The sequence below is a fragment of the Camelus dromedarius genome, chromosome 20 (genome assembly GCF_036321535.1).
Source record: "Camelus dromedarius isolate mCamDro1 chromosome 20, mCamDro1.pat, whole genome shotgun sequence".
Taxonomy (NCBI): Eukaryota; Metazoa; Chordata; class Mammalia; order Artiodactyla; family Camelidae; genus Camelus; species Camelus dromedarius.
Window position 1 is genome coordinate 20,470,645 of NC_087455.1, and position 14,588 is coordinate 20,485,232.

Consider the following 14,588-nt stretch of genomic DNA (forward strand, 5'->3'; position numbering starts at 1 on the left):
GATTCCTCAAAAAACTAAAAGTAGACTTACCATATGATCCAGCAATCCCACTCCTGGGCATATATCCAGAGGGAAGTTTAATTCAAAAAGACACATTCCCCTCAATATTCATAGCAGCACTATTTGTAATAGCCAAGACATGGAAACAACATAAATGTCCATCAACAGATGACTAGATAAAGAAGTTTGGTATATTTATACAATGGAATACTACTCAGCCATAAAAAAGAATAAAATAATGCCATTTACAGTAACATGGATGGACATGGAGAATGTCATTCTAAATGAAGTAAGCCAGAAAGAGAAAGAAAAATACCATATGGTATCACTCACATGTGGAATCTAAAAAAAAAAAAGACAAATGAATTTATTTACAAAACAGAAACAGACTCACAAGAGAGAAAACAAATTTATCGTTACCAGTGGGGGAAGGGGTGGGAAGGGATAAATTGGGAATTCGAGATTTGCAGATACGAACTAATATGCAAAAAATAGATAAACAACAAGTTTATACCAAATTGCATAGGGAACTATATTCAATATCTTGTAGTAACCATGGTGAAGAAGAATATGAGAACAAATTTATGTATGTTCCTATACGACTAAAGTATTGTGCTGTACACCAGAAATTGACACAACATTATAAACTGACTACACTTCAATAAAAATATATATTAAAAAAAGTTTTTAAGTAAAAAAAAAAGTAGTTGTAAACTAAAGGTGCTTTCAGACACAGGACTTTTCAATTCAACTGACAATTATATAGTAAAACAAATACTTGAATGACTCTTACAAGCAGTGCAAATGACTCTAGAGGAGGAAATTCAGCAACAAATTTTAGAAAAGGCTAAATTATAAATGAATATTGACTGGATAATGACTGAGCAAAATAATTATAGTAATGTCTTTGGAGTTTAAAGTGGATATAAAATTGAAATACATGGCAACAATAAGGCAAACAGTGAGCAGTAAATTAAGTTTATTATAAATTAATGATTCAGCATAATTCAAATAAAAATCCCAGCAGATTTATTCTGTATGTGTGAAATTGACCAGCTGATTTTAAAATTCATGTGAAAATGCAGAAGACGAATAAGAGCCAAGGACATTTTGAAAAAGAATAAAAATAGGAGAACTTAATTCTGAATAGCATGTCGTATTTTGAAGCTCTAGTAAGACAGTGCCACATTGGTACAAAAAAGAAAATTTCAGCTGAATAGAAAATTGTTGGGCTATATGCATTTTATTTTGCACACACACACATACGTATATATACACATACATATACTGCCCTTCAATAAAACTAGTAAAAATGTAATTGAATTCTCAAACCCAATTAAAATAATTTTAAATTCAATTTTAGAAAATTTCAATAAAAAAGAAAAATAAATTACTCAGGAATAAGTACAACAAAAATTGTTCAAGACCAGGAGGGAGAAAAAATATAACTAATGAAACATATGACTAAATACCAAAATGAATGGAGTCATATGTCACATTTAGAAGTAGGAGAATATGGTATCATAAAAAGGTTGATTTGTCCTATACTGATGTATTAAATATAAATCCAGTGAAAATCATCAGAAAGCTGTGTTAAATTTTATGAGACGATTCTTAAATTTCTGTGAAAAGCATGGATTACAATCAAGGGACACCTGAATCAGAAGAACAATGTGATCGGCAGAATTCTAAGACGGCTCTCAAGGCCTCCTCCTGCTGATGTACATGTCCTATATAGCTATTTCATCAAGTTTGTGATTGTGATTATCTAGTTATTCCTGTGTTTAGGCTATGTTACAATGTTGCACTGCCTAGTTTCCTCAAAAAAAAAAAAAAGGGAGATTATCTGGAATGGCCCTGACCTAATCAAGTCAGCCCTTAAATGGAATTGTACATTTCCTGTAAAAGAGATTTAAAGCATGAGAGGGATTTAATGCAAGGGAGATACTCCATTGCTGTCTTTGAAGATGGAGAATGCCACGTGACAGAAATGTAATGTCCTTCAGGAGTTGAGAATGGACAGCATATGACAGCCAGCAAGGAATCGGGGACCTGAGTTCTACGAATTCAAGGAATTGACTCTTGACGTAACACCATGAGAATGGAGGACTCAAGCTTTAGATGGGAAGGCAGCCCAGCCTACATTTGGATTTTAACTTGGGAGACCTTGAAAAGAGAATCAAGTGATGTCAAGCCCAGATTTCTAATCTACAAAGCACTGAGATAATGAATGGGTGCTTAAGCTGTTAAATTTGTGATTTTTTTTTTTAACACAGCAATAGAAACCCAACAAAAACAAGACAGAGGATTTTGCTCTACCAGGTATCGAATTAAAAACCTATCAGAGTTAAATTAGGTGAATTTGTGTAAGAAAAGGAGCCCACTGGAATAAAATAATGATCCCCAAGAAAACCTGTGCATATATGGAAACTTGGTGTTTGCTGAAATGGCAAGCAAGATCAGTGGAGAAATAATGAATTATTCAGTAAATGGTTTTGAATTAAGTGGTTTTGAACTAATCAGTAATCTGAGTATTTTTTAAAAAATCCTGCATTCCTCTCTTCTACAGCACCTGCAAATACTCTGAAATAAAATTTTAAATATGAAAAGAAAACTTTATAATTTTAGAAATATAAAAAGAAATGATTTCTGCCCTAAGGAGTACATAGATATCTTAAGACATGAAAAGCAGAAACAATAAAGAACAAAATTATAAAATGGAAAAAGTCAGATATTTGGACTGTTTATTTGCAAGGCAGAAGACTAAAAACACCAATTAACACAAATTAGAGGGCATTTTGTGATAGCCCAGGAAAGAAGAAAATATGAGCCTATCATATCTGGCAATCTACTCCTAGATATATCTTCTCGAAAACCTCTCTGACAGGGGAACGTGGAGATATTTAAATATATATATATTTATAGCAGCATTGTTTACAATAATAAATATATATATATATTTATAGCAGCATTGCTTACAATAATAAAAAATTGAAAATAAACTAATTGACCAAAAACCTTAGAAAAAATAAAGGTCAGCTGATTTACAGAAAGGAATAATAAGCTTTGAAAGCAAATTAATTTGAATCCTGTGTATCAACAAGATGGAGTTCACAATTTAATGCCAAATAAAATAACAAGTTATAGAAGAATACAGGTAATATATGTTCCCTTTCACAATTAAACACATGCAAGATAATAATTCTAGGAGAATGCATATGTACTACAAATATAGAGAAATTCATGATAACAATGATTATCAAATTAGGCCAGTAGTTATTTGTGTATGGGCGAAGGGAGGGTGAGTGATTAGTGAGGGAACAGAAAAGATACCTATGTGGTTGCTTCTCATTACATTAAGCATTCTTTTTATTTCTGAAGGTGAATTGTTGGCACATAGATACCTTAGATTTTATAAAGTGATATGCTTTACATGTTTTTATATCTGCAATAAACCGTTATTTTTTAGAAAATAATTTACATTGATTTTATCATTTTTAGCCTTTGAAAAATTTTTGAATGCATCTTATTTAGTCATCATAAATCTTTGCATGATTGTTCAGTCAGGCATTTTTTTACTACCTATTTTTTAGATAGAGAAAACACAGTTTAAAATGACAGTATCCATCAAAGTATTCTGATAAAAATTATGCATACAATTCAACATACTTAGCTATTTCTTTTAAAAGGAAAGAAACTGAAGGATTATTGAATGTCTACAAAGTACCAGGATACTTCCATATTATCTCAATAAGTCATGGGAACAATCCAGTGAACTAAGTATCATTATACCACTATAGCAATAAGTAATCTAAGATTTGCAAAAGGTAAGTCATGCGTCCTAAAATTCTTCCACAGCGGCAAAGCTATAGGTTGTCTGTATGACCACAAACTTTAGATTCATTTTATGTATCACTGATTCTCTAAAGCACCTGGCTTCTTAGTCAGTAATTAAGTTATTGTATTTCATAAAATAAAGAGCCAATAATTTGCTTTCCTGCAAATAATCTCTAAATTCATTTGAAACTTTTCAAAATGGTCTGTTCTCTGTATGAAAAGAAAACACCCTAAAATTATAAAAACACTTTTCTATTCTCAAAAATAGTACTCTGAGAGGATTTTTTTTCCTTCCAATTTTGCTATTCCGTGCAGTGGCAACATTTTAACTTTGAAAATTTCCACCCTGGAAGTCATTTCCTCACAGACTGTAAATCCATAGGGCCGAGAGTAATTCCTTTTTCTTACTTATGCAACATCACGCTCCATGCTGAGTGCTGGCTACTCTGTTAGTTCCATAATGCTGCATACCGAACCTAAGCTTAGTTTCCTTGAAAGTTAGACCTTTCATGTCAGGTTTAGTAATTGCCCCAAGTGCTATAAAAAGAATGTTTTAAATCATTTGCATACTAGTTAAATTACGGCCCCCAAACACCCCCTGTCTGTTGACCTTCATTCTCTCTCATTGAAGAGCTCTCCCCTAGCTTTGATAGGAGAGGTACAGAGAATATCAAAGTCATTATTTTGACTTCAGCTATTCATCTCTGTGTCCTAATCCTTATAAGCCTGCCATTCACAAGCTTCCTGGAAAGTCAAAAAAACCTTTTGAACTGAATAATTGAAGTTCTAACAGCCTAACGTCCTTGAAAACTGAAGAAACAGAAAAGACCTCCCTCGAATTATTACCTACTGTTCTAGATATTCTCAGATTATAGTGATGAGAAAAATGATTCTGAACGGTTACCAAGGTTTCAAATGGGTGGTGTTTTTTCACAAGATATAATTCTTTTCCTAGTGCATTACCTATATTCTTTAATGAATTGTCATTTTGTTCCTCTTTGGGGAATATCTATTCAAATTACAGGAGAGAACATTTTACTAATAAACACTGAGTTCAAGCTGGATTAATCTTTAGCTTTTTAAAATGTATCTTAACAAAGCAACAACAATGTATATTAAGCAACTGTGTAATATTGTAAATCATACTATATTTCTTAACATGTCTTTACATGTGTAAGGGCCAAAACCTGAGTATAGTGTTTTCTCTAATCTCTATGTAAAGTCATAAAGATTTATTTACTTCAAATATTTAACAGCATCCTGCAATGAGGTACTAAGAAGATGAACTATACAATTTATTTAGTTTAATCTCCCTGGAGTTACCTTAATGTTATGTGAGAGGTAAAGTTTCCAGGTCTCAGTGTTGTGTTTTCAGTAGTTACTCCCATAGAAAAGCCTATCAAATACTGTAATGTAGTTTTATATATCCACGGTTCCATAAACTTTGTCTAAGAAATCATGATAAGGCACTGCAAATATTTCAGCATTTTAAGTACAGTAATTCTATATACACACACTGAGGGTGAGTAATTAGTTGCTTAGTGGTGAGTCCCTGAGTGAAAAATATAAGGCTGCTTGAAGATTGGATTTTCAGCAGACAATAGTGACATTAAAAACTCAGAAATAAGTACAACTTACTATTTCTGAGTATAGTTTCAGAGCACTTAGAAGCCTGAATTTTAAAGATCTACCTTAGAAAACAAAGAGATATCATTAAATATTTTAAAAATATTTATAGACTCTAAATGCAGCCAAATTGGGGGATTTTGACCAATATTATTCTTTAAAAATAACCTGTGTGCATTAAAATCTAATTATAAAAATAGTTGTAAATTATTGTATTTAGTATCAACCTAGGATAAGATCTCATTCAATGTCCCTCAAAGGATAAATTTTCAAGGAGTCATATCATTTTTAGAACTTTATAATTACTGGTTACATGTTACTTATTCTCAATCCCTTGAATGGCAACTTCATAAACTTTCCATGCTTTTGAATTTCAGAGCCAAAGTTTGGGCTTAGAATTGCATCATCTATAAATTAGTATTTAAAGTGACAACATTTAACTTATGCTCTTTTGATAAGTATATCTGATTAAACTAATTTTGGCTTGTCCTATGGTGAAAACAAAAACAAAAAATGTTTATTATTAAACCGGAAAATCATACTGACTTCATTAAAAAAATGACTTATTAACACCAAGTGAAAATCCATGACATCATGTATTACTCTACAAATAAAGGTATAATGAATCATACACTACCCATAGTAGAATAATTATGCCAATGCAAAAGAACCTTCAATTTAAGTGATATACAAATTGAAAGCTGATGTATTAAGGACAAAGTTCCGTTTTGTACATATCAACTAATAGCAGTTAATTTATAGTAAATGAAGGAAAATTACTAATGGATAATTAATGAATTAATTATATAATATATGTCATAATTATTTATAGTCAATTGTAACTTATTAATTACAAAATATTAATAATTAACTATGCAATGTATTATATTTAATGTTCAGTTATCTAATATTTATTAAATAGTTATTTAATTATCTAAATATGTATTTCACTTTGGTCTTCACTGTTATTTTCTACGGTCCATTAAAAAATAAACTAATATTTAAAATAATCATTTACCTTTCAAAACAATATAATTTATCCCATTATAATGTTATTAACTGGAATTTTATTCTGTAATATTGCTTGTACTTAATTTGTCCATGTTTGATTTCATAATTGAATTATAAATATTACATATATAATTATAAATATAAATTTAATATTACAACTTTAATATAAATGAACATTGATATAAGCAGAGTTGTGTTCTCTCAAATCGATTTGATTTGAGAAACACTGTTTAAAAAGTTATTCCTATGAGAAATACTTCAAACAGAAGAGTTAATTTTGAATTATTACATTTTAAAATTCTCAACTGTTTGATAACATACATAAAACAAATTATTTTATAAGAAAATATAAAAAAGAAATATAAAATATAAGGTAGTGTTAAGTGAAGTACCACTGACCTTCAGAAATTCTTGATTTATAATTTATTTTATCGTAATTTATTTTAATAAAATGACTTTATTCTAATTTAGAATTAAAATTACTTCATAGACTATAAGTATCACGATGTTCTTTCGGAGGTTCATCAGGATATAGCCCACATGGTGATCATTTTATGTACTCTTTAAAGATCTTTTCCATTGTTCGCTTCTCCTTCTTGCTTCCCTTGTACCTAATATTAACCACTCACTGAAAGTTTCTTACATAAGATATATTTATGAGTATCTCACAACTTTTTTCTCCTCTCCGTTCCTATGATTTTGTTACATTATTTCTACAGTTTCATAGCATAAATTGTTTGCATCCTCCTGTCACTCCTGTACTCATATTTTGCTTCATACTGAACTTTAATTATATTTCATGATGGTTCTTAGTGCTTTTACAGAATTTTCCTCAGTCATCTCTGAATTGGTTGAATGGTAAAAACTAGTTGTTACCTAAGAAAGTCTGTAGGAAAATTATTTCTCATACTCAGTTTTTTGTAGCCATTTAATAATGATGGACAGTTTGGCTGGATACTAAATACTTAGCAAATTCTTTAAGCTGATAATCAACCTGAAAGTTACATCACTGTTTCCATGTGCTGAATATTGATCTGAATCTGAGCCCACGCTGATTTTTTTCTCTAAAAAATAAATGAATCATTTCGCCTGAATGCCCAAATAATTTTTTCTTTTAACCAGAAGATTACTACATTCATTAAGATATATCTAGGGATTTTGGTTTTAGGGGGGAAGTCAATTATTCCTTGGTATGTTAGTAATATTTTTTCATGGTTATTTTGCTCTTTATAGAATATCACAAAAAATGGAAACAATACAGTAGGTAGTAACATCACACTTTTTTCACTTAACAGGCTTTTTAAACTGATCTATGTTATTGCAATATCAATTTCTGCTGGTAAGTAGTATTGCACTGTATGGACCTATGTGATGTATTTTCAGCTCACAGTTGATAGAAACAACCCAAATGCCTAGTTTTATTATGCATAAAGCTGCCTAGAAACACTAACTCAAGTCTTCATGGTACATTTGCATTCATTTCTCTTAAGTAAATACCTAATGTTAAATTATTGGGTTATATGGTAAGTATATGTCTAATTTTATAATACAGTGATAGAGTTTTTTAATGGGACTTTGTATTCTGACCAGCAGTATATGAGAGCCTCGTATACTCTTATAACCTCACAAACTCTTACTGTCAAACTTTTCTTTTTGTTTTTAAACATCTTTATTGAGGTATAAGTGATATACTAAAAACAGCACATATTTAATGTATACAATTTAATGAGTTTGAAAATACACATACACCCATAAAACCATCATCACAAATAGTCCTATCTATCCTCTCCAAAAGTTTCCTTGTATCTCTTTGCTTTGTTTTTTGTGGTAAGAACACTTAACATATGTAAAACATACTTTGCTTTGTTTTTTGTGGTAAGAACACTTAACATATGTAAAACATACAGTTTTAAGTGCATGATACAGTCTTGTTTACTGCCGTCAATGTGCTGTACAGCAGAGCTCTGTAACTAATCCCACTTGCATAACTGAAACATTTTATGCATTTATTTTTTAAAATTTCCCCAGCCTCACTGAGGAATAATTGACAAATAATTGTATATAAAGCATACAACATGATTTGATATACGTACAAAATGATTACCAAGATCAAGATAATTAACACATCAGTTACTTCATACATTTGTCTTTTTTAATTACTTTTTTGTGATGAGAATGTTTAAGATCTATGCTTAGAAAACTTACATATATAGTATTGTATTATTAATTGTACATTGGATCTTCAGAATGTATTCATATTCTAACTGAAAGTTTCTACGCTTTGACTTACATTTCCTCCTTTCCCTCTCTCCACCAGGGCTCCTGGCAACATCATTCTATGCTCTAAGTATGAGACTTTTTTTTTATTCTACATATAAGTGTTATCATGAAATGTTTATCTTACTCTGGCTTCTCTCATTTAGCATAATGCCCTCCAGATTCATACAGGTTGTTGCAAATGGTCAGCTCTCCTCCTTTTGATGGCTGAGTAATATTCCACTGATTGTGTGATTGTGTGTATGTGTCACATTTTCTTTGTCCATTCACCCATCTATGGAAACATTTTTTTCCCATATATTGACTACTATGAATAATGCTACAATAAACTTAGAGTCCAGATATATCTTTGAGATACTGATTTCATTTCTTAAGGTATATACCCAAGAGTAGGGTTGCTATATCATATGATAATTATGTTCTTAATACTTGAATGACTCGCCATACAGTTTTTCCTAATGGCTGTACCAATTTGCATTCCAGTGTACAAGGGTTCAACTTTCTCCACATCTTCACAAAATTTGTTATCTCATCATTTTGATAATATCCATTCTAACAGGTTTGAGGTGATTTCTCTCTGTGGTTTTGATTTGCACATTCCTGATGATTAATGACTTTTAGCACTTATTCCTGTACCTGTTGGCTATTTGGATTTTTTTTTTTTTTTTTTTGGAAAAAGGTCCATTCAGGTCTTTTGCCAAAATTTTAATTGGATGTTTTTGCTATTGAGTTATATTAATTATTTACTTATATATATATATATCAATCCTTATCAGATATATGGTTTGCAAATATTTTCTCCCATTCCATAAGTTGCCTTTTCAGTTTATTGTTTCCTTTGCTGTACAGAAGTTTTTAGTTTGAGATAGTTTCACTTGTTTATTTTAGCTTTTGTTCCCTGTGCTTTTGGTGTCTTATCCAAAAAATCATTGCCAAGACCAATGTCAAGGAGCTTTTCCTCTATGTTTTCTTCTAGGAGTTTGATGGTTTCAGGTCTTATATTTACATTTTCAACCTATTTCAAGTTAATTACGAGTAAGACTGGGATCTAATTTCATTCTTTTGCATGTGGATATCCAGTTTTCTCAACACTGTTTATTGACGAAACCATCTTTTCCTCATTGTGTGTTCTTGACACCCTTGTGAAAGATTAGTTGACTCTGCATGTGTGGGTTTATTTATGGGTTCTCTATTCTGTTCCTTTGGTTTATGTGTCTGTTTTTATTCCAGTAGTATACCATTTAACTATCATTATGGTTTTCATTGGCCTATCCCTGATAACTAATGGTGCTGAGTATTTTTGCCTGTACTTATTTTCCAATTTACCCACCCTTTGTTTTTAATGACAGAAGCAATTGTTCTCCTAAAATAAACAAATGGGACCAAATTAAATTTACAAGCTTTTGCACAGCAAAGGAAACCATAAACAAAACAAAATGACAACCTACGGAATGGGAGAAAATATTTGCAAATGATGTCACTGACTGACAAAGGCTTAATTTCCAGAATATATAAACATCTCATACAACTGAATAACAAAAAAACAAACAATCCAATCCAAAAATGGGCAGAGGATCTACACAAGAAATTCTCCAGTGAAGACATACAAATGGCCAATAGGCACATGAAAAAATGCTCAATATCACTAATTATCAGAGAAATGCAAATCAAAACTACAATGAGATATCACCTCACACCAGTCAAAATGGCCATCATTTAAAAGTCTATGAACGATAAATGCTGTAGAGGGCATTGAGAAAAGGGAACCCTCCTACACCGCTGGTGGGAATGTAGTTTGGTACAGCCATTATGGAAATCAGTATGGAGATTCCTCAAAAGACTTAAAATAGACATACTGTATGATCCAGCAGTCCCACTTCTGGGTATATATCCAGAGGGAACTTAAATTTGAAAAGATACATGCACCTCAATGTTTATAGCAGCACTATATACAATAGCCAAGACAAGGAAACAACCTAAATGCCCATCAACAAGATGACTGGATAAAGAAGTTGTGGTATATTTGTACAATGGAATACTACTTAGTGATAAAAAGAACAAAATAATGCCATTTACATCAACATGGATGGACCTAGAGATCGTCATTCTAAGTGAAGTAAGACAGAAAGAGAAAGAAAAATACCATATGATATCACTCACATGTGGAATCTAAAAAAAAGATAACACACACTATGAACTCATCTACAAAACAGAAATGGACTCACATAGTAAACAATCTTATGGTTACCAGGGAAAGAGGGTGGAAGGGATAGATTTGGGAGTTCGTGATTTACAAATGTTAGCCACTATATATAAAAATAGATTTAAAAAAAAGTTTCCTCTGTATAACACAAGGAACTATGTTCAGTATCTTGTAATAACCTTTAATAAAAAAATATGAAAATGAATATATGTATATATATGCATGATTAGAACATTGTGCTGTACACTAGAAATTGACTGTACTTCAAAAAAAATTGTAATTAATTGTAATTGAGTGTACATCAAAAAAAAGAAGAAGAAGCAATTGTTCTATATCAGTCCCACCAGTTGAAATCTCCTTGTTTCATAATTTAAGTATTTTGGTGAGTATATAGTGGCATCTCATTGTGGATTTAATTTGTATTTCCTTGATGACCAATGAGATTGGCTAGTATTTTATATATTTATTGATCTTCCATCAAGCTTCTTCTCTTCAAGCCTCTTGCTCATTTTTAAAATGTAATTGGCTTTTTTAAAATTGATATCTATGTGTTGTTTTCCTATTTTGAGTAAAAGTCACAGCTTATGCATTGGAAATATCTTACCCCAGTCTGTGGCTTAACAATTCTTAAATCAACGGTATCTTATTAGATAAACCTTTTCATTCCTTAATAAAGACCTTTCTATCTCCTATATAAAAAATTTTCATATTTTCATATCTCAATATTTTTCTGTTTCTTCTGCAAGCTACCATGTTAAATAATTCACATCTACAATCTATCACAAACTATTTCTGGATGCTTTGAGAATATGGTCAAGTTTTATTTTACTTCTCCTGTGGCATAGCCAATTAACTCAACACCATATTTAGAAACACTGTTTTTCTCTTATTTCACACTGGAACTTTAGTCATAAATCAAGAATGGTTCTGTTTTCTGAGTTTCCATTTTATTCCATTGTCTGTGTGTCTATGCCTTTACAAACACCTCACAGCTTAGGTTACTGTAGGCATAACTTCCAGGCCAGAATGTAGCAGATAAAAAACGAAGAGGCCTCAGTATCTCAAATAGGCAGATTCAATTTGATTTTCCTGTTTCTAAAAAAAATTCCCAACTAGTTGAGATTGACCATCCAACATCTTTCTCTCTTTTTTTTCTTGTCTTCTATGTCCTATAATTTTCCTTTTTCAAAAAATTTTAATTGAAGTACAATTACAATGTGTCAATCTCCAGCACAATGTCCTAGTCATGTGGATACATACATATATTCAGTAATTTTCCTTTCTATTTCTCCTTTCCCTCCAGTGGATCCCTATAATCTTCTAAATCAAAAGCTAATATTAAATAAATATTTATTAAATTTTAGGTAGTTTAATATGTTTGTTCATATGAGAGAGTCCAGTGATGTAATGGCAAAGAATAAAGAAACTCTTATTCTCCCTAATACCTGAGAAAGATGAAAATGTGTAATATCTAAGGCAAGAGATTAAAAATAGCATACTGAGGATTCAAACAAATCAATTTTTTTCAAAACTACAGGAACTCTGTTCCAAGAGGAAAAACAAACTACTCAAAGCCATCTAGTCATCAAAAATAAATAAGGAAACAAATGGAACAATGAGAAACTAACATTTTAAATATTGATATCTTAATACTAAGCTATATATTCTGATTACCTTCTGCACATTTTTCACCTTATAGGTATGATCACTAGGACATTTCAGTTGAAAACACAAAGACGAAGGTCTGCATGCTAAGACAAAAATGTGTAGTTCTCTATTAAGTGCCTATGTAGAATAACCCAGCATTTATAAAGTGAGCTATAGAGTTTTTAAAGTGTCTCTCAATGTGGACCTCAGGCTTAGACCCTCTTTTTAGAATAATCTCCTTTCCTAAATCTCAGCCACCTTCAGCGGCCATTGATTTCCTTTACAAAGAGCAATGAATGGTTGGGTTGCATAGATACATGGAGGCTAAATAACACAGTGTACAACTCTATTGATTTTACACAGAAGAGTAGAAATCGGAGGCACACACACCATGGTAGGAGAGCATGCTCTTACAACCCAGCATGGAAATTAGTATGCCTTTGTCATAAAACCAACATTGCCTCTTGTTACTTGTTGAAATGTTGGAAGAGTCCAATATGCCTCCGGTTAACTATGAAATAAAGTATTTGCAGTATTTCCAATATTGTCCCTATATCAAAACACTTTCTCTAGTACAAAAGAACACAACCAAATAACACAAATATATAGAACACAATTGAATGTACATTATCACAGCTGAGTTAAATACACCGGTCCCCCACTAACACTATTTGAATTTCAGTTACTGGGCTAATTACACAAAGACAAACTTTGCTGCTAGCTCTTCTGCCCACAAATCACCATGGAGATAACATGATCATCGACCAACTACATCAGTTCCTTTGAAGTCTGTCTGTGATTGCTGTCCAGTTACTAGAAGTCTTATCAGGAATAGTATTAAGAGGAACTTTGTTAGAATTTAGCAAGTGGTAGTCAGATGATGTGGCTACTGAAATAGATGTTTTAACAGTGAAGTAATACATAATGGCATATTATAAAGCATGGCCACATAAGTGAGTGGGTGGGGCTGGGTAGAAAACCAGAACTTAGAAAAAAAAAATCAGAGAAGTGAGTGGCTATACCAGATACCAGAGGCGTTATCTCTGAGGATATTGAACACATTCTTAATAATAATTGGAAATGTGGTGAAGAGCAGTTGGGCAAATGCTAAAATAAAGAAATTAAAGGGCATGGCCTTTAATGAGTATACGGGGGTGTTGAATTGATTACATTATTCTTGAAAATCAGCTGTATTTATAATATATTAATATTAAAGTTCTACTGAATATTCTTTGAACTGAACATTTGGCCTTTTTGTACAGTAAAGCATGCAGTGCTGTGTCAGGACGTTGTAAAGAGTTATCCTTACAGGTGTAGCTGGGGTCTGTGGACCACAGTCAAATTTTTGTTCAGTATTCAACCTAGAATAAAAACGATGTTGCACAAAAGAGAGAGCTATTTAACAAGGAATTAGAACTGTATCAAATATGGAGGTTTCCTTCAATCCAAATAAATTCTCCACATTAGTTTTTGGTTTTCAATGAAACTTAAAACGTCCTTATTAATTGGGATCACAACAATTCTGGGTCTTGTTTTTATAAACAATCAGCATACTCTAGGTTGACTCTATTAGGGGTGAATAATGGAACAGAGGAAATGGTAGAAATGTCAGTGAAAACAAAAAGCAATCTTAATTCAGAGAACCAAGAGGAAGGCACTTAAAAAATAAACACAATTCCTGTTGGTGTGAGTAACTGATTTGCAGGGTAACTAAAAGGAGTTTCATTTCATTTTCACGGTATTATTTTTAAAACTTATTTTCCAAATAAGAGCAGTTTGAATAATAAAATATTTTTAAAATCAAAACTTATCTGAATATAATTTACTCTTTGATGTTCCAAATACACTTGAGGATTTAGACGTAACTAAAACCCTCCTTTAATACATTATTGTGCTGGGAATGGAAGGGCTGTGGTGTGGGCTCTTCTCTATCTACTCTGTCTCTTCTGAACAGAACACACATTATGAGATTCCTATAAAAACCTCT